The following is a 21,586-nucleotide window of genomic DNA, read 5'->3' as shown; positions in this document are numbered from 1 at the left end:
CTCCTGAACTGGACAAAACTGGTTTAGAGTGTGAAAGTTACACAAGACTGCATCTTCATATGCCGGGGGTGTTATGTGAGGGGTGAGTATAATAAAGTGATGGAGGACAGCTGAAGGGACACAGCAAGTTTGAACTGGGCTAAGCTGGAATCTGAACACAAAGGGAGTGCAACAGCAATGATGCCTAATGGAATACTTGAGCTGGAAGTCTAATAGACTCCTTGTTTCTATCTAATTTCTAAAAAGAAGCATTTCTGATGCTGTGTTGGAGGTTTCAGTGGTCCTAACCATTGTACGTCGTCACAAGAATAATTTATACTGAAGCAAACGATAATACTAAGCGATTATAAAAGCACCGCTGACATTAGAATGTGATTTACATTATCTGATGTACAGTGATGATGGGAAGGTTTGCCTTTTCTGGCTTTTGAGACTTAGGGCCAGGTTATGCTAGAAAAGAATTAGTTCATACACAAAAGTGTTAAAAGCTGTTCCAAACTCAATGCGGGGTGCAAAAAGAGGGGACAGACAGTCTCTCCAGAACGGCTTTCATAGTGTAGGACTCATTTTTACACATCATAAGTAACAGAAATAGTTGTGTAAAGAATGAGAAAAGAGAGGTAGAGAAAGATGTTCAAACCCTGCATACTTTCTCACCTCCCCACACCTTGTCCAATCACTGAATGCAATATTGGATTATCGATATGCTCTGTGATGCAAAACAGACACAAAGTGCTTCAAATGAAAACGACATTAACACAGGGAAGTGATGCGTCCTATAAACAAATTTTTTCACAATTTGTCACACAAAGTCCAAATGAAGTTTATAAATGCACCTTTGATGTGGCCCATCACCAAGGGAAGGGTATTGAGAAGCAATGCCTGCCCATGGGACATCACGTGCCGCCTTCAAATATAGCTTACAACCAACAGCAGCACTTTGGTTTTGGCTATGTTACTATTATTGTCATTTTTATTCCTATAGCTATCATTCCTATTATTATTATTATTATTATTATTACTACTACTCCTACTTATTATTACCACTACAATTACATTATTACTATTTTAAAATTCTAGGTGGTATTTGCATTGTGCCTCTCTCTCTCTCTCTGGATGGCCGCCCACCATTGAGTCTGGTTCTGCCCAAGGTTTCTGCCTGTTAAAAGGAAGTTTTTTCTTGCCACGGTTGCCAAGACCTTGCTCATGGTGGGATCTGTTGGGTCTCTAAATAATATTATATACAGTACGGTCTAGACCTGCCCTATAGGAAAAGTGCAATGAGATAACTTATGCTATATAAATAAATTGAATTGTAGTATCACAAACATTTGATAAACTGGAAAAAGTCATTGAAAAAATCCAAAGATGCAGCCACCATGACGGGCTACAGAAATGACACATTTATTGTACAAACGAAGCAACGTAGATTGTGATTAATTAATTTAAAACAAGTTGGGGAGGAAAACTGCAAGGTTGTGGGAAACACAATGACTGAGATTCTCGAGGTCATAATAAAGCTAGCTGATCATAAGAGATAGATGTGATTCGGATCTGGTGTTGCCCTTGAATTTAGCATCGTAGCAGTTGCACAGACAGACATAGCAAAAACACCCATAAACCAGCTCACTCTGGTACTGTGTGTTAATGTTTATGGCTGCTTTAATGAGCAGTGCAAGAGTCTAGAGTCTCTGCATGAAGAGTCTCAAAGTGTAACTTGCAGCTGCTAGTTATTCATGTTTGACAGAGGTGGCAGACTGATCAAGCTCACAAACAAATGCAGTATTTTGTTATGATTTATAAGAGAATATCACAAAGAGTGCAAAGAGCATGTTTCTGTCTGCTCTGATGTTCCCCAGCAGCTAAGTAAATCCTGTACTGACACATATGTTCCCTGGAATGAAATGTGCTATGTGAATACAATTTTTCTTGGTTGCTTTTTGCTTTAAACTGGTCTGGGACAGTCAAATCAGCTGTCCTGTCATCTACTGACCTGAAATTGCATTGACAAAACAACTGTTAGGTAACCACAGCTGTAGTGTGGCATTATCGAACACTGGAGCTGGTAGTCACAACTGCCAGGAGCAGGACTTGGTACGGAGAATGGGTTAAGTTTTGGAACATGAAAAAGGAACCGGCTAAAAACTAAATCCACTGATAAATCTGCAGTTGTTAAGACTAAGCTATTTGTCGAGACCGATTTATTTCCACTAACCCAAAGTTACTCTAGCTTGGGGTCAACCCCACATGCAGTTGGAGGTGTTGGAGATTTCTGAAATATTGATAGTATTTCATAAAATTGTATTAAAAATGAAAAAAATAGGTCAGCATTTGCACATGATCATTTTGGAGCACACAAAACTGTGTGATCTCTTATTTTTTAAACAGTTCTTGATTCTCTACCTGCTAGGTTGGTGAGCTCTTTGGGACCTAACGTTGAGCCAGACATGGTTTAGAAACTAAATGAAATATTCCAGGGCTGCTTTGATCATCGGGTCATTTTGAGGACACATTTCTCTGGAACTACAGTTGGGAGTTTAAGCCTTGGTAGATAGTACTCACTCACTAAGTGGAGTGCAGCTACATGTTCATGGACAAGGGCATGGACATCCATTTGGACACCTATTCCTCAAAAGATAAAATCCACAGTGATAAAAATGTCAATTGAAGCAGTAGTTCAATGAGAATGTGATGAAAATGAACACAGAGGTAAGAGTCATTGTTGTCTGAAAAGGTGGTTGCTTTAGCCCACCTAAAGGATACCACAGGTGCCCTGCTGGATCCCCTGCAGTTTGCCAGGTCAGTGGATGATGCAGTCAACATGGGACTGCACTACATCCTCTAACACCTTGATTGTTCAGAGACATATGCAAGGATCAAAACCATCATCCTAGAAATCCTCCAATCAAAACTCACCCACCTCACTGTGTCCACCTCCACCTGTCAGTGGATCATCAACTTCCTGACAGACAGGAAGCAGCAGGTGAACAATTGGGTAGGTTGACGCTGTCCCCCTCTGCCAAACAAAGCTGAAGTTAACGCACTTTGGACAGACAGGAAGCAGCAGGTGAGACTGAGGAAAATCACATCTAGTACCCGGACAGTCAGAGCTGGTACCCCCGAGTAGTGTGTGCTCTCCCTGCTGTTCTACATAATGCTGGACCTCTGGTGTGGTCACAACAACCTGAAGCTGAACACGCTCAACTGTGAAGATGACAATGGACAGGCAGCAACAGACAGTGAGGTCTGCAGAGAACATCACTGTTGCCGACCTGCCCACCTTGCAGGACTGGTATGCCTCTAGACTCAGAAAACGGGCAGGCAAAAATCACTGCAGACCCATCATGCCCTGGACACAATCATTGACGTACATCATACAATGTCAGCTACAATGTCTTGAGAAGCGACTCGCTCGCTTCCCAGAGAAAATACATTGGGGTGAAGGCGCCGCTGCTCCTATTTGAGGGCGACTGTGGCTAAGTGGTAGAGCGGGTTGTTCACAAATCAGAAGGTCGCCGGTTCGATCCCGGGTTCCCCCAGCCCACATGTCAAAGTGGGCTTGGGCAAGACACTGAACGAGGTGTGTGAATGAGATATGTAGTTGAAGCGCTTTGAATAGTCAGAAAGGCTATATGAGTACGGTATTATTTAACGGTGTAGTCTACACCGTCTTATTTAGTTGAATTTTGGGCAGAAAACCTTGGATCTGGATCGAGAACTCGAAAAATGGAATGCTCCTTCAACTAACTTCAACGATTTCTTCATCTAAGCCATCAACCTGTCTCTTAGAGCCCATTCCAACTAGGCTGCTTAAAGACGTTTTACCCTTAGTTAGCACTTCTTTACTGGATATGATCAATCTGTCTTTATTAACAGGCTATGTACGACAGTCTTTTAAAGCAGGGGTTTTAGCCAACTATAGACCTATATCTAACCTTCCCTTTCTCTCTAAGATCCTTGAGAAAGCAGTCGCCAATCAGTTGTGTGACTTTCTACATAACCAAAGTTTGAGGATTTTTAGTCAGGATTTAGAGTGCATCATAGCACAGAGACAGCACTGGTGAAAAATACAAATGACCTTTTAATTGCATCAGACAATGGACTTGTCTTTGTACTTGTCTTGTTAGATCTTAGTGCTGCATTCGACACCATTGACCATCACATCCTATAACAGAGACTGGAAGATTTAATTGGCATTAAAGGAACCGCACTAAGCTGGTTTAAATCTTATCTATCAGATCAATGTCAGTTTGTACATGTTAACAGTTAAAGTTAGTCACAGAGTTCCACAAGGTTCTGTGCTTGGACCGATTCTATTCACCTTATATATGCTTCCTCTAGGCAATATCATTAGGAAACGCTCCATAAACTTTCATTGTTATGTAGATGATACCCAATTATATCTATCGATCAAGCCAGATGAAACTAAACAGTTAGCTAAACTTCAAGCATGCCTTAAGGACATAAAGACCTGGATAACCTGCAATTTTCTGATGTTAAACTCTGACAAAACTGAAGTTATTGTACTTGGTCCCAAACACCTCCAAGACACATTATCTAAAGACATAGTTGCTCTAGATGGCATTGCCCTGGCTTCCAGCAGCACCGTAAGGAACCTCGGAGTTATCTTTGATCAGGATTTATCCTTTAACTCCTACATGAAACAAACTTCAAGGACTGCCTTCTTTCACCTACGTAACATTGCAAAAATCAGGCACATCCTGTCTCAAAATGATGCTGAAAAACTAGTCCATGCATTTGTTACTTCTAGGTTGGACTATTGCAATTCCTTATTATCAGGCTGCCCGAATAAGTCCCTTAAGACTCTCCAGTTGATCCAGAATGCTGCGGCACATGTACTGACAAGAACTAGGAAAAAGGTCAGTTTTCTCCAATAATTGCTTCTAATATTGCCAATGCATGTGTGAAATAAAATATATCATAACATATACATAAACAGAAGACATGTGCTATTAAAATATATACAGATAGGTAAGATAACAATAATTTAAAAAATTGTAGACTTGCAGTGAAAAATACAAATAAGTGAAAACTACATAAACATTGCAACATTTTTTATGAATCTCTCTCACTCTCTCTCGAAAGTTTTGTTTTCTTTAGGCTAGTTGTGGTCTCTTCCTCTGATTTAGTTTTTGATACTGTGTTGCGTATCGCATTACCTCGAGTCAGCTGGGCGTAATCCGTCCTGTGTTTTAATATTATCCATCCATCCATCCATCCATTTTCTACCGCTTGGTCCCCGTTAGGGGGTCGCGGGTGACTGGAGCCTATCCCAGTGACTTCGGGCCTTAGGCAGGGCACACCCTGGACAGTGGCCAACTCTGTCCTTGTCTGTGTCTGTGTTCGCCCTGCGACGAACACAGACACAGACAAGGACAGACAACCATTCACTCACACATTCATTCAATACAGGCAATTTAGAGTTATCAATTAACCTACACATGCATGTCTTTGGACGGTGGGAGGAAGCCGGAGAACCCGGAGAGAACCCACGGTAACACGGGGAGGAGAGAGAGATTGTGTGATGTTGGTCCGGTCCGGGAATCGAACCCACGAACCCACGATCTCCTTATTGGGAGGCAGGAGCTGTAGCCGCTCTGCCACCGTGCACCCTTTAATATTATCATTATTATTATTATTATATGCCCCTGTTTTTCCATTATCATTACAAGTTTGCTCTGACAGGTACATGCTTTGCTCATGGCACTAAGGATTGCTGTCGTTCTATAGGATTATTTGGGAATTTCCTTGTGCTATTGGAGGAGGTCAATAATAAAAAAAATGTGTAAGCTATCTACATATCTGGAGAATACTGGACCTGCCAAAGCCTCTTGACTTGTAACCTGTGAAATTAAATGCTCAAACTCCTTACTTGTTGTGTACAACTGCGTGTTTTTCAGTAGTTCCAACATCTAGGATTTGTTGGGTCTCTCTAAATAATATTATAGAGTATGGTCTAGACCTGCTCTATAGGAAAAGTGCAATGAGATAACTTCTGTTATGAATTAGCGCTATATAAATAAAATTGAATTGAGTTTATAAGGCTACAGCTGCTATTGGATCAGACTCAGTATCAGCAGATATCCAATTCTAAAGGACCTGCCAAGACTTGACTTGTAACCTGTGAAATTAAATTATTAAACTCCTTACTTGCTGATTTTTGTTTTCCAATGTGGGTCCAGGGACCTCCAGAAGTGCTTAATTGAGCTGCAAGGGGCCCTAAACACAATGAATGTCAAAGTATGTCATTTAAAGTATGGCTGATAAAGAGTTAATAGCTATTTTTAAATACATGTGTACTGTGTTTATTACTCAGCCTATGCTAAACGTTGAGCTCCAGCTCCACATCTTTAACCATCTTTAGACTTCTCTTATTAAGGTGAAGGTGACAAATGCTGGAGTAGTGGCTGATTTGGATCCAAAGGCAGGGACTACACGCTCCTTTTGCTCCTCTGCTCTTGCAACAATGATCAGAAGGCCTTTCTAAGCCCACATTAACACATTCAGGCATTAAAGAGACCCTGCGCCTTCAAATGATAACGGCATTTCAAACTTCTTCAACCTTGTTGTTTGTTCATGTGTTTTAGGCGTTTCTGGTCTTCTGAAAAATCTGGTTCCGACTAGATCCGGCTGGCTCACACACTAGAGGTTATGGATTATTATAGGTGGGTTAGTATGTTAGTCTGCTAACCCACCTATTACTACTAGGCTACGTTAGATCGAGACAGATGCTTTCCTGACATGGACGCTGCAGACCGCTGCGCATCATGACGCTGTGACGGCTCAACAGCACTAACTGAGTCAAGGCGACATCCCAGACCCGCTGCAGACCCGGTTCTTCATAAGCCGTGTGTCCGTGATAAAGTCTTTGAGAACCCTTACCGAGGATCCAGCGACGGCAGCGGGATCTGCGCGTAGATCCCCGAACCACAGGAGGACACGATGTCTGGTCTTGGTCCGTGTCTGTCTCTGGTCTTTGCAGCCAGGCCGGCTCTCTACAGGGGGCGGGGCTTATTTGGCCCACTCTCTCTCTCTGTCTGTCTGTCTCTGTCTTTTTTTTAACAAATCTTTATTTGTATTAAAATACGACCTGTCCTCGCGTCCTCGGCTGCACAGCGGCAGGCCCGGTTTCAACGCGCCCCGGTTTACTGCCCCCCCCGGGAAGCTCCGTTTGTCTGAAAAGTGAAGGGAACTCGGTGAGAGCGAGTCTTCAGCGATGGTCACTGCAGGTGGATATCACCCACAATGCACTGCAGTTCTGCATTTGGTGCAAGAAAATGTAAACATCCATGGTTCGGTGGCAGTAATGTACGTAAACCTAGTTTCTTAAGAAAATCTCACTGACAGCTCAAGATTGTACTGAAAAACTAGTTGCAGTTAATATTTCCTTGGTTTGTTGTTCAGCTTGTGTGATTTCTTTATTCCCACCATCATCTGGAAACGCATGGAAACACTGCTGCTTTGCCAGATATCATAAACCTGCAGCAACAGTTAGGCTGTAACTGAGTTAATGAAATGTCATTTATATGATCAAAATGTGAATGTTCAAATGCCTTGTCTTACAATGGGTGGGATAAATTGAATAAGCATAAAATGTACAAATATAAGAACAGAACTAAAGAAGAGTTCACCCAGAGGAAACCTTTTTGGAAATCAGTTGCGTAATATGAACCGGCGCAGGGCATGGTTGTGAACCTTCCAGTCCTGTATCTCGAACCAGATCAGAGAAATTCACTTTGAAATCTTACATCACATTTACCCATGTGACACGGTATCGTCCAAATGTATTGACATAGATGCTAAATGCACCTTTTGTGGCACTGAGCCAGAAACTGCTCCTCTTCTTTTGTTGTGTTGGAGAGACAGAGACGTTTCTTTACAACAGAACTATACTATAACTATATACTTGTGATTGACAAATTTCACATACATAGCGCAACATTTTCTACGTCCCTCCCAAACTTTAAGATTTTTACATGAACACTTTGACCCTTGAACGCACGCTGCTGTATTTTAGAGAATTATTTTCTGTAGCTTCTGATTAAGGTATTTTACACTTTACTGAGTTTGTTTAGATATTTTTTTCCTTATATTTAATTTAGTTATTTACGTATTTTATATTGTATATTTTTAAGTATATTATTATATAGCCTATATTTAATTTTTATTCATATTCTTTTTCTACTAGATTGGATTTAATTTGTTTGCTTAAGGTATTTCTTTACAAACTCGTCGTTTCACACATTATAATCTGGACTACACAACGTGTTGAACTTGAGCTGAATGTCTGCATATGTTCTGATTGTTTCAATAAAAATAAAGGAGGGGAAGTGGAGCTACTAATGAAACGCAGCATCACTTACTGATGACGTGCTGCACAGCTGTACTACCTGTCAAACCGAGTAGGACGGACGTCCACAGAACCCCTTATTGAAGAACCATTTCCAAACCTTCGTGTCTTTCAAAGATAGATAAGAAACTCTCTTACAGCCTACAACAGTCTTACATATACAAGAGGCCTGTATTCATTTACATATGGACATTGTTTAACATAGCCGATTATTAGTGTTGTTGATTTTAATCATCGTTTAATATTCCTTTTAAATCTTCTAATGTATGTTTGGATCAGTGTTATTTGTTGTGACTGCATTGGATTGTATTTACATGCATTATTGTTATTTGCACAATAACACAACACAATGTGTGTGTGTCGACTGTGTGTAAAATAAATAACAAACGCTGCTTTGCAGTGAAATGATCCTGTATATTCTGCATATCTATAAGTGTCGGATTCATCACACACCAGGAGAGGGCGCCTCATATTGCACCTCACCACGTGACTGTGTTCTCTTATATTGTCTGTACACACGTGGAGCTGCGGCATCTCGACGTCACGCCACTTGATATAAGACTTCCGCGTAGGACACACCTGTGCTTCCTCATCTCCTCTCTCCTCCAGGTGCATTTAAGGGATTGGAAGATCCTCCATTATGGGGGAGGGGGGAATGATTTCCAGGTCACGGGAGGAGAGAGGACGCAAGGAAGCATAAGTTAGCGTGATGAAAAGCCCCCGCTAGAAAACAGATTGTTTAGGTTTCAGTAGAGGTCTTTATGTACAGGCTGTGGCTTTAGGGTAGTAATAAGAACACCTTAGCATTCTCCAACGAGGTTGAAAAGTAGTAGATTTAAATTGCTCAAGAGTTTGCAAGAAAACACAAACAAATAAGGAAAAGATGTCAACAAGATGACAACACATTCGTTGCATTTAAAATGCTGCTACTAAATCAAACTAAATTAACTTAACTTGCACTAAGCTCTGCGTTGGTTTCAGTTCATTCAGGTTAAAAAATGGACACAGACAGCCAGTCTCATGCGTTCATATCTACTCTCTCTGAGGTCCTACCGAATAAAGTAGAAGATACGGCCTTTTTGCACATCTAGCAGTTACGGAGCAACATTCGTATTCTTTTGGAGTCATGCTTGTGTCCACCAGATTAACATAAGTCATTCAATCTCCTTTTGGCTCTGGTTTGGTCTCCACCAAATACCACAAAAATCACTCATACAAACACATCTCTTCTTAAGTGGCAGGTACGAGTGATTTAAGAGAACTTGACGCATTCACCAATTTTCTCGGGTTTAGGATTTTCTCTTATGTATGAACCAAATGTAAGAGTGATCTCGATCTGTCATAAGAGTCATGTACAGAGCCTGCCTTTCTCCATGGGGGGACAAACAATTCTCGTTTGACTTAATAATTTAATACCTTCTCAATGAATTCATATGGAGCCGTTACGTTATTTACAATAACGTAAATTAAAACTAGACCTGCAAGCAGGTATACTGGCCTCCGAGCACCTGATGCAACTCAGAACCAAAGGTGCACGATCACTGAATAGGGCTTTAAGTAGCTCGTTTAACATGCATTTGTTTGTATGCTTGGGCAGGCTGAGGCACATGTGATTATGAAATATGACCAGAAATTATGCAAAAGTCATGAGTGTAATGCTCAAATGGTGTTTTGATGACTAGTAGTGCTATGGAGCAATGCTTTTATGAGTGGGTGGTAACGTGCCAAGAAACAAAGCAATGCACCAACAAAGGCAGGAGAGAAGACTGCAAGCACATAAGTACACATGGATGGAAGCAATGCAGGTTTTAAATATTTAAGAAAAATCAGCATTTCAAATGTTTTGTGTAAATGCATTCAACATGTTTATTAGACCTCAAGGATACACACAATGAGTCTGGGGGAAGAAACACCGAATGGAAACAGAAACTTTGTATACAACAAAACTCCACAGGGCACCTTTCATTTGAATCAGTGTATCTCATAATAATGAATCAGAAAAATGGTGGAAGATGATAATAATCTACACTCACTGTTCCTAACCAGCAGAAGGAATAATGTCCTAAAACAGACTTCAGCACTGTTTGTGCAGGAAAACTGTTTGCTTCTCTTCTGTTTGGTTTTGATTCTTGTTGTATTTCAGTCTTACTCAAGTGCATTTGGAACAGAAATCATTACTTTGTATGCTGTATGCCTGCTGTTACATTTGGATAATCATGTTGCGCTACTTTTATATATTCACTGTTTTAATCCATATGTATTCAGTGCTCTGTTCTTTCCTTCTCAAATCTCAAAGAGGCTGGTGGTCTGCTGATCCTCTGCTGCGGCTCAGTTATCACGTAGTCATGCCACCTTATGACTCTGTTTACAGCTGTTGAACAATGGATGAAGCAACAACGAGAGATTCAGATTCAATCCAGTTCAATCCAGTTTTACTTATATAGCGCCAACTCATAACAGAAGTTATCTCAGGGCACTTTTCATATAGGCCGTACAGATGCAAGTAGGGCTGGGCGATATATCAAATAAATTTGATTAATTAGAATTTGTGTTTTTGCATGGTGTGTAAAATATCTACATTGTGAAAATCAAAGTTATTATGACGTACATGAAAAGGTTATTTTCAGTCAGAAACAATGTAGATTACTGGCTACATTAGCCATCTTGAGTCACAACAGTCCCGTAAACTGTTTGTTACACTATATGTGCACCCACTGCAGTTTATGCGGTTTGTCGTGACTCCAGGTGGCCCCCGACTCCAGGTGGCTAGCTGGCTCCATCTATGTCATAGTGAATTTAATGATGTCAAAAAACAAAAACAGCAGCAGCAGGTGAATTAGAGTGTGGACTTTCTGCTCTATCTGTGCTGAAACTGTTTATTAAACTAGATGTCCGCGCTCTACTCAGCATCTGGTACTGACAGTCCATAGCTGTATAGGATAATCTATATTTTTTGAATATGCATATCGACAGTCTTGCAGGTGGTGCAGGTCTTTTATTATTCTTGCTTAACTGTTCTGCACATAAAGTTGCAATGCTGCAGTTGATCTCCACCGACTGCATAATAGGAAATGCCTGGCTGTCCCCTGATCTAAGAGCTGATTGGTTTAGATGTTGGATCAACAACACAACATTTTATAGAAACTGATTCACCATCTAGTTACAAACAACGTTCTTCATTTAGTAGAAAGATTTTTCTTTTCATGATCTGTTATTTCCCCCATTAACTTTTCTTATGGATAGAATTAAAGTCAATAGTTTTGTATTGGAGTGTCCTAACTGGCTGCGAGCCACGCATCTTCTCTACAAAAACCTAAATATGTGGTAGTATAAGGTTTTTTATTTCCCGTTTTATTTTGTAGTATTCTCCTTCCCTTGTGTGTCTTGTGTTTTTACTTCCTGGCTTTGTTTTCGCTCCCGTTTTGATTGTTGGCCCTTCCTTGATTGTTTGCACCTGTGTCTCGTTGTCTCACCTCCCCTAGGGTATTTAGTCCGTGTCTCTGTTTTTGTTCAGTGTTGGGTCATTGTTGTCACACATGGTGTTGTTCCTGACCTTTGTGTGTGTTGCCGTTTGGTGCACCTTTTGTTGTATCTGGTTCCAGTGCCCAGTTCCCCGTGGACCTTGGTTGGATTCTGGATTTATGTAATTTGCCTGCTCCCTAGTGAACTGTTTGCCACCTTGGACTCACTTCCCTGCTTCCACCACTGCCAGTCGGTAACCTATCTGCCTTTTGTCTATTTGTTTACCTGTCTGCCTACCGGTCTGCCTGTACCTGCCTGTAAACCACATCACCCTTAATAAACACTGTAGCCATCCGGATACTTCACCCTGATACCGCTTCCTGGTCATCTGCTTTTGGGTCCACATGCCGCTACACAGCACATACAACAAAATGAGGTAAATAAGGTAAATAACCATCTCTAATAACCAGTAGAGAAACATCAAAGTATCACAATAAAATAAGTGTCTTTTCTGTTTAAAAAGCACAAACGTAAATAGCAAGTAGCCTTCTCACTATGGAGTGGTTAACGCCTCCAGTCTGATCTCAAGCACAGCTGATAGGGACGTGGTTTGTTTGCATGACAACAGACGTGCAGGGATTGTCGGTCACTCACATTCAGTTAGGACATGGTGTTACATCATTTCTATTTTCTTTGAAACATTTAGCCTAACAAATAATTTCCAATGTTCAAAAAACGCCATCATATTCTGGGTTATTAAATAATGAATTCACAATCAGAATATCAATAAATACAGATGCAAAAAATTAATAAATAATATCAAACGTCTCTACAGCTGCTAAATCTGACTTCAAGCTGTGATCAGCTGCCGCCACGGACGTCGCTTCATGTGATGCTTCAGAAGAAAGGACGTGTCATTTCTCTAAAAACACTTTTCCTGTTTTTTTCTCTTCTCGCACAGAAGGAAAAGATGCAAGTGTGGAAAACGCGGATCCCCTCTCTCCCTTCTTTTTTTCTTCCTCTACCTTTTCTTAACCCCATGAACTACCAGCTGCCTGAACAGCGCTGACTAGCTGCAATACCTGATACCAGAACATTAACTTAACAGTACTGTAAATATGTGTAAACAGTTCAGTAAGAATATACTAAACTTATGTTTGCACAATTATGTTTACATCGCACAATTTCACTCTTACACTATCAGCATGGGCCAAAAATTGGGAAAGCATAACGACTTTCCACCGGGCACGGCTGCGACGCGGCAGCCAGAGCTTATCACGGCCACTCCGGACGATAGGCTCGTTTGAGATGAGCCAGGCCTGCGCAGGATCGACTGCCGCAAAACAGATGAGATTAGATTTGTCTCTGACATCTTCTTCTTGTTTTATGGCAGTTGGCGACCAGCTTATTGGTGCATTTCCTCCACCTTCTGCTCCAGAACAGACAATAGATTTACAATCTAAATCCCTTCAAAATAAAATAAAATTAGAAACAAACAAAACAAAAAACCTGCACACACACACACACACACCCTGAACTACGTTTTATCCTCCATCAATGTCAGCCGCCCTAGCACCCTATTCCTGTTTTTCCATCATATCCTATTTAAAACTTAGAAAAGCTAACAGTACCCTGACCTGTGCTCTCTCATCCATGCTCAGTAATTCTTTTAATGTGAATTCCCGCAGCCCTAACTCCCTCAGATTATTGCTCATCTCTCTCTGTGTCCCAAACCCTCTACAGCTCAGAACTACATGCTCCAATTCAATTTTATTTATATAGCAGCAATTCATAACAGAAGTTATCTCATTGCACTTTTCCTATAGAGCAGGTCTAGAGCGTACTCTTTATAATATTAATTACAGAGACCCAACAAATCCCACCATGAGCAAGCATTTGGTGACAGTGGCAAGGAAAAAAATTCATTTAAGAGGCAGAAACCTTGGACAGAACCAGACTCAATGGTGGGCGGCCATCCGCCGCTGCCGTGTTAGGTTATGAGAGAGGGTTTTTTTTTTTAGTAATTGTAGTGTTAATATTAATAAATTAGTAATAATAGGAATGACAGCTATAGGAATAATAATGACAGTATTAGTAACAGAGCCAATAACAACAACTGTAGTTGCAGTTGTCGAGCAGGAACACGGGGGCAGCAGGTGGCTCACAACCACAGATCCAGACTCTGCAGCTCCAGAGGCAGAAATACCTGCTGAAAGCGACAGAAGGAGAGAGGAGAGAAACAAAAAAGCACAGAACTACGGCAGAGAGAAGATGTTGAGTTAGTAACATGCAGTAATGGGAATACAAATGCATACAGATGGAGAGGGAGAGGAGGAGAGAGGAAAGAGGCGCATCATGGGAAGTCTCCCAGTAGTCTAGGCCTATAGCAGCATAACTAAGGGATGGTTTAGGACTCACCCAAGCCAGCCCTATCTATAAGCTTTATCAAAGAGGAAAGTCTTTAGCCTACTCTTAAATATGGAGATGGTGTCTGCCTCACGAACCCAAACTGGGACCCGATTCCACAGGAGAGGAGCTTGATAACTGAAGGCTCTGGCTCCCATTCTACTTTGGAGACTCTAGGAACCACAAGTAACCCTGCATCCTGGGAGCGCAGTGTTCTAGTCGGATAATATGGTATTATGAGATCTTTAAGATATGATGGTGCCTGACCATTAAGAGCTTTGTAGGTGAGGAGAAGGATTTTAAATTCTACAGGATTTTATAGGAAGCCAGTGCAGAGAAGCTAATATTGGAGAAATATGATCTCTTTTCCTAGTTCTTGTCAGTACACGTGCCGCAGCATTCTGGATCAACTGGAGAGTCTTAAGGGACTTATTTGGGCAGCCTGATAATAAGGAACTGCAGTAGTCCAGCCTAGAAGTAACAAATGCATGCACTAGTTTTTCGGCATCATTTTGAGACAGGATGTGCCTGATTTTTGCAATGTTGCGTAGGTGAAAAATGGCAGTCCTTGAAGTTTGTTTCATGTGGGAGTCAAAGGATAAATCCTGATCAAAGATAACACCAAGGTTCCTTATGGTGGTGCTGGAGGCCAGGGCAATGCCATCTAGAGCAACTATATCTTTAGATAATATGTCTCAGAGGTGTCTGGGGCCAAGTACAATAACTTCAGTTTTGTCAGAGTTTAACATCAGAAAATTGCAGGTCATCCAGGTCTTTATGTCCTTAAGGCATGCCTGAAGTTTAGTTAACTGGTTAGTTTCATCTGGCTTGATCGATAGATATAATTGGGTATCATCTGCATAGCAATGAAAGTTTATGGAGTGCTTCCTAATAATACTGCCTAGAGGAAGTATATATAAGGTGAATAGAATCGGTCCAAGCACAGAACCTTGTGGAACTCCGTGACTAACTTTGGCATGCACGGAGGACTCACCGTTAACATGTACAAACTGAGATCGATCTGATAGATAGGATTTAAACCAGCTTAGTGCGGTTCCTTTAATGCCAATTACATGTTCCAGTCTCTGTAACAGGATGTGATGGTCATTGGTGTCGAACGCAGCACTAAAATCTAACAAGACAAGTACATAGACAAGTCCATTGTCTGATGCAATTAAAAGGTCATTTGTAATTTTCACCAGTGCTGTCTCTGTGCTATGATGCACTCTAAACCCTGTCTGAAAATCCTCAAATAAACTATTGTTATTTAGAAAGTCACACAACTGATTGGCGAATGCTTTCTCAAGGATCTTAGAAAGAAAGGGAAGGTTAGATATAGGTCTATAGTTGGCTAAAACCCCTGGATCAAGAGTGGGCTTTTTATGAAGCAGTTTAATTACAGCTGCTTTAAAAGACTGTCGTACATAGCCTGTTAATAAAGTCAGATTGATCATATCCAGTAAAGAAATGCTAACTAAGGGTAAAACGTCTTTAAGCAGCCTAGTTGGAATGGGCTCTAAGAGACAGGTTGATGGCTTAGATGAATTAATCGTCAAAGTCAACTGAAGAAGGTTGACAGGAGCAAAGCAGCCAAAACACACATCAGGTTCTACAGCTGTTTCCAAGGTTCCTGTGTTTGAAGACAAGTCGGCACCGGTTAAAGGCAGGACTTGATGAATTTTTTCTCTAATAGTTACTGGGGTTGTTTTTATTTTCCTCTATTAATGATGAGTAGTAAGCTGCTCTGGAGGGCCTTCCTATATGTTTTAAGACTATCCAGGTTGTTGGAACGCCATTTCCTTTCAAGTTTTCGTGATGTTTGCTTTAATTTGTGTAACAGGAACGCGAGGAAGCACTTCGTGAGGAACTCCTCGCAATTTTCCACTCTACCGGAGAAAATCCCCGACTGTAGAAACTCGTCCACCGCAATAAAGGGACTAGGGAGGCTGAGGATATATCGTTTGGCCAACTCACCCAGGTGTAGGAGGGAAGTTTTGGCCGTCATCCTTGTCTCTTTTCTGGTCCGGTCTTCTGTTACGGACAGATCAGGCCGGAGACACAAGGAGAATCGTGAGTGCTTTATTTAAACACAAACAACGTGGATTTGGGTATGGTGGGAAAGCTACTGTATAAGTCTGGATTAGACGGAGATCTGGAGCGGAGTGGGAAGTCCAGATGAGAAGCTCGACTCGAGCCAGGAGACTGACGTAACTCCCACAGAAGACGAGAGAAACACGGAGACTGGAGCGGGTGTGAACACTCACGGGAGACTGGAGATACACGGAGACTGGAGCTGGTGTGAACACTCACAGGAGACTGGAGATACACGGAGACTGGAGCTGGTGTGAACACTCACGGGAGACTGGAGAAACACGGAGACTGGAGCTGGAGTGAACCACACAGAGGACAGGAACACGATGGAGCCAGGGAAGAGGTACTGAAGAGCGGTTGCAGGGAATAGTTAGGTTTAGACGAGGTGAGTCCAAATTGTTCTTAGGCTACAGGGGAACTAACGTTCTGTCCTTCACCATGAACGCGACCGGACACTGACTGACGTGAGGAGCTGGGTTTTATAGGTGAGTGGAGTGGCTGATTATGTGCAGGTGTGCGAAGGGTGACAGGTGCTGGGAATTAATACTCAGGTGAGGAGGTGAGGTGTGGCTGTGATGTGGTGGAGAGAACATGACAGACTGTGACACTCTCATCCTCTTTATCATTCCCCATACCTCTCCCACAGGTGTTGTTCTTCCTATTTTTTTTAAAAACATTTCTCCAACTTTCCCTCTTAGCTTGGCGTACTGTTCTTCTCACCACTGCCTGTGCCTTTTTACACTGATTCAAATGCTGCATGTTATGGGTTCTTTTAAATTGTCTGAATGCTCTGTTCTGGTTTCTTACAGCTTGACAACACTCCTCTGTCCACCATGGTACCAGTTTTCTATTCTTCCTATTTTTACTCCTGAGTATTGATCCATCTGCTGCCATAATAATTGCTGCACTTACCTGACTGTATATTTCTTCTATATCACCAGTGATGTCCTTGTCATTGTTTCCTCATTAAACTTCTGGAACTTATCCCAATCTGCTTTCCCAAAGACCCACTTTGGGATTCCACCACCTGGTCTCATTTCAACTCTTTCTCCCACCGAGCATGAGACTGGGTAGTGACCACTGCCTGCTGTTGCAGCTGTCCAAACTTGCCAGTTACTAACTCCAGCCAAGGGATTAGACACTAAAGTTAGATCCCTTGTTCCTTTCCCATTACTGCATGTTACTAACTCAACATCTTTTCTCTCCCGTAGTTCTGTGCTTTCTTGTTTCTCTCCTCTCTCCTTCTGTTGCTTTCAGCAGGTATTTCTGCCTCCGGAGCTGCAGAGTCTGGATCTGTGGTTGTGGGCCACCTGCTGCCCCCGTCTTCCTGCTTGACAACTGCTACTACAGTTGTTGTTAATCGCTCTGTTACTAAAGCTGACATTATTCTTCCTATAGCTGTCATTCCTATTATTACTAATTTATTATTATTAACACTATAATTACTACTCTACCCCCCACCCCCATATTGTATTGTGAGCATTAAAATCTGCACACCATATTACTTTGTCTCTTTTGCCCTTGTATCCTTAGTAGACTATCCAACTCTAACCTTTTGCATGGATTGTAGTAGATTATTATACCCACCTTCCCCCCTCTTTCCCACACTTCCATATTGTCCCTCACTTCTTCCAATGTCAGTTCCATTAATCCTAAATGATTAACTGCTGCTCTGACAACCAGCTGGATTTTATCATTTTTTGACTTCAGCTGTACTGTTAATCACTTCTGCAAAGAATGTTACTAAAGCCCTTTTGTCCACATGCATCCTGTCACTTGATCTTTGTTGTAGCTCTCAAACCCCCATTGTAATTGTAATATTTAACACTAGATTGTTGGATATTAGACTCATATAATAATAATATAATAATCCAATAATGAAGGTGATTTATTCCGCACTTATCAAAACGAGCATTTACAAAGTAAACGAATCGAAAACGAATAAAAAGCTATGAGAGTAGATTTATTGTTATTGTTTATTGTCCATCTTCACAGAAAAGTAGGGGGATCTCTTCTGCTTCAACTTCATCAGTGATCAAGAACACATACGTTATTTCTTACCCGAACAGGTCTGCAAACTACAGGTAGCTTCCAGATGGATCTAACAGGATGTAAATATTTCGGTGACTTCCTGTGTATTCTTTGAAGGCTGCTGGAAACTGTCTGACTTGACTGCAGCTTTCTGTCACTGCCCCCTGCTGCTGCTGCCTGATCTCGTCCACCTTCCGGGCGAGAGATGCCTGTTCCTCTCTCCTTGTGTCTCTTCCTCGCCTCCTCCGCTCGCATCTCGGTGGGAGAGACTAAGACACGAGGAGAGGAGGCGAGGAGGCGAGGAAAGGAATCGAGGGTGTACAAACTGAGAAATGAGAAAGGCCTTCCCTGCGTTCCAAATCGCATATCGCTCAAACATTGCTTATTCTTTTCACTTATAGTACGTACTGCAGCTGCCCTTACAAAATATGTACTGTTGCATGGGACATACTACTTCGTCATAACATTGTACCTTGAAATTTGACCACCTTGCTCATACATCTGTCGCAGTCCGTTGCGCGACATTTGAAGTAAAAAGAAAAAAGTGTGCAGTTTGGAGCATTACACGTTACCATGGAGATACAACAACATGCAAATCGCTGAGCTCGCCAGAGACAGAGGTCCACCAGGAGAGCTCTACTGTTGTTACTTTGTAATGTATGTAACATGCAGTATTATATTAACGACAGTAAAATTGCACATGCATTTCTGTCAGTTCTTTTCATAGTTACAGTATGTCCTGTTGTTGTTATTGGTTATCTTAATGATTATTTTGTTCACTTAAACCATTCCTATTCTTGTTATTACTATCTATTGGACTGGTCACCAGTAGGCATGTTACCCCCTTTCACACACAGCTCTCTGTTGCTGACAGATGTTTTTTTTGTTGTTGAAAATATTTTCATGCAGAGATGCGGCTGCTGGCACTGTGTTCTGTCTGCACGTGAAGCTGCCGTCTGTGCTCTCTTGGCGGCTTCTTTTCATACTTCTTCTATTTAATGGCGAATTGCAACCAGGAGGAGCATTAGCGCCACCAACTCTCTTGGCGGCTCAATCGATGTGACATATCTTCCACTGCGCAGAGGATTGTGGGTCAGAATAGCCAGAAAAGCATCCTGGCTGACATACTGCATAATGCGACCGGATGCAGTAGGACATCCTGGTATTTTTCACATACTGCACGTGACATACTATGTATTGGAACACACTAACTGTGCGTTCCAATACCCATACTACCATACTATTTAGTATGCCATAAAAATGTTTAGTATGTCCCAATACATAGTATGTCAAATGCAGTGTGCAAAAAATACCAGTTTAGCTAGTGAGTTAGCTGCTACCACTGAACTCTACAATCATTAACGTTAACCACAGAGCAACCATGATTTCCCTTTTTGACATGCTGCCTTTTTTTAGAGAATCACTACAATACTATTATAATGACAAAGGTTCAATTCCGGAAGAAGGGTGCTACTACCGTTAGGTTGGAAGTTGTTGGAAAAGTATCATTTGCAATGGTTTATGGGATGCGTAGTTCCGTCTTTTTTTTGCTCCGCATCAAGTGTTTTATGTTCACGATTGATCTCGTAGTTGGTTGGCTTGGTTCCAGGCTTAAAACTCTTTATATAAAGATTTTCAGAAATGAATGGGAAATTCACTTCCGAAACCGTAGGTGTTAAAAAAGTGGGCAGTCACCAGGGCTGGACTGGCCATCTGGCAGATAAGATAAGCAAGGTTTGGGTTTGGCTAGCTGGCTATTTAGCTTAATCAGGTGCCTTTTGTTGAGCCATTGTTCATTCCCAGTCCAGCCCTGGCGGTCACTGTTGAGCTCTATTACAATTCATCCTGCGAGGGGCATGAATGTGTGTAGAAAATTTCATGGCAATCCAATAGTTGTTCAGTTATTTCAGTCTGGACCAAAGTGGTGCACAGACACGGCTAAAAACTGCTGGTCAACGTTGTCTAGCTTCACATTATTATTTTTTGAAAAATATCATAAAGTTGTTTCTTCTTTCAATGTCCATAATCACCCCTATGTCTATTTATACGTTGCATAACTCTTAGATAAATGTGGTTACTCAGTTGTTTACCTGCTCAGTCTCACAGTCCTCCATAAGGTAAATCCAGTTAGTCATGTTTTAGCGTGCTATCCTCTTTAGTTAATGAGGTTCAAATTAAGACGGAAGCATGGTTTGCTTGCCATCTTTCAGTTTGCTCATATAACAGCCCATGGCACTTTTCCTTATCCCATTCCATGTGAGTGCACCTCAGCTCTGGAACTCCCTATGTGCAGGATCTCAGGCTTTTACTAACAATATTACATGCTGCTAACTCTTATCCATTCTACATTCTTCATTCAATTCAATTTAATTTTATTTATATAGTGCCAATTCATAACAGAAGTTGTCTCATTGCACTTTTCCTACAGAGCAGGTCTAGACCGTACTCTTTATAATACTAAATAATTAATATTCATACATACTTAATAATTGTATTTAATGCTAATACTTATTTTAAGTTTCAGTGCAAGACATTCAATTATAATGGAGTATTTTAAAATTGTGGAATTTTACATATAAATTTGTATTGCTATGGCAGGGGCTGGTAACTTAGCTACATTTTTGTTTTAATCAGCTTTATTGCTGAACATCACTGAATGATATCTGATTGGATTTGATTTAAAGGGCTAAGCCAAAATAGTTCAAATCGACCAGATCAGAAGATTTGGACTATGGCAGCGGCTGTACCTGTAGCTCCTTCAAACTCTGCAAGCTACATTCTTGTTTTTCATCTGTTATTTCTTTTTCGGTATTAGACTTAGTTAGTTAGTTTTTAAAAATCTACAAAGGGAGGGAGAATATCAAACAAGCTATGTAAATATTTACCAGCCATAGGAACACTGAGAGAGAAGCTCCAACCTGCCGCACCTACGGACTGCCTGCACACGGCGCAGGAGGAGTGACGCACTGCGATTACTCAGGCATGCTGTTGCCTTTTCCCTGATGGTCAAAAATGGGTCGTTATATTTATCGCTAGCATACCTGCTAACACTCCCGTTGTTCCCGGGTTTTTCCCGTATTTCAAGGCCATCTCCCGGCACCCTCCCATTTTGCTGTTTCTCCCAGGATACTCTGGGACAAATTTGAAAAAAATTTCAAACCTAAATGTTGGCAGGTATGCGCTAGTCGCTTTTTAGAAATAAAGTCACTAAGAGGGCCTGAAAAG

The 21,586-nt window shown here is 41.4% G+C and overlaps 1 protein-coding gene and 1 long non-coding RNA gene across 2 annotated transcripts in view; one reads left to right on the top strand and one right to left on the bottom strand.

Moving 5' to 3' along the window:
- abat (4-aminobutyrate aminotransferase) overlaps positions 1–7,045 on the bottom strand; it is a 39,222-nt gene extending 32,177 nt beyond the window's left edge. The window contains exon 1 of the mRNA XM_044182747.1: positions 6,904–7,045. The gene's annotated coding sequence lies outside the window, so the exon portion shown is untranslated. The remainder of the gene's footprint in view (positions 1–6,903) is intronic.
- Positions 7,046–7,191: 146 nt separating this feature from the next.
- On the top strand, positions 7,192–8,786 carry LOC122869577. Its single transcript, XR_006376351.1, has 2 exons — positions 7,192–7,329; positions 8,344–8,786. It is a non-coding gene; the product is annotated as an uncharacterized LOC122869577 (long non-coding RNA).
- Positions 8,787–21,586: the final 12,800 nt, after the last annotated feature.

Source organism: Siniperca chuatsi, linkage group LG21, assembly GCF_020085105.1.
Source record: "Siniperca chuatsi isolate FFG_IHB_CAS linkage group LG21, ASM2008510v1, whole genome shotgun sequence".
Classification (NCBI taxonomy): Eukaryota; Metazoa; Chordata; class Actinopteri; order Centrarchiformes; family Sinipercidae; genus Siniperca; species Siniperca chuatsi.
The sequence above is the reverse complement of the archived record's forward strand: the minus strand, read 5'-3'. Positions and strand labels throughout refer to the sequence as shown.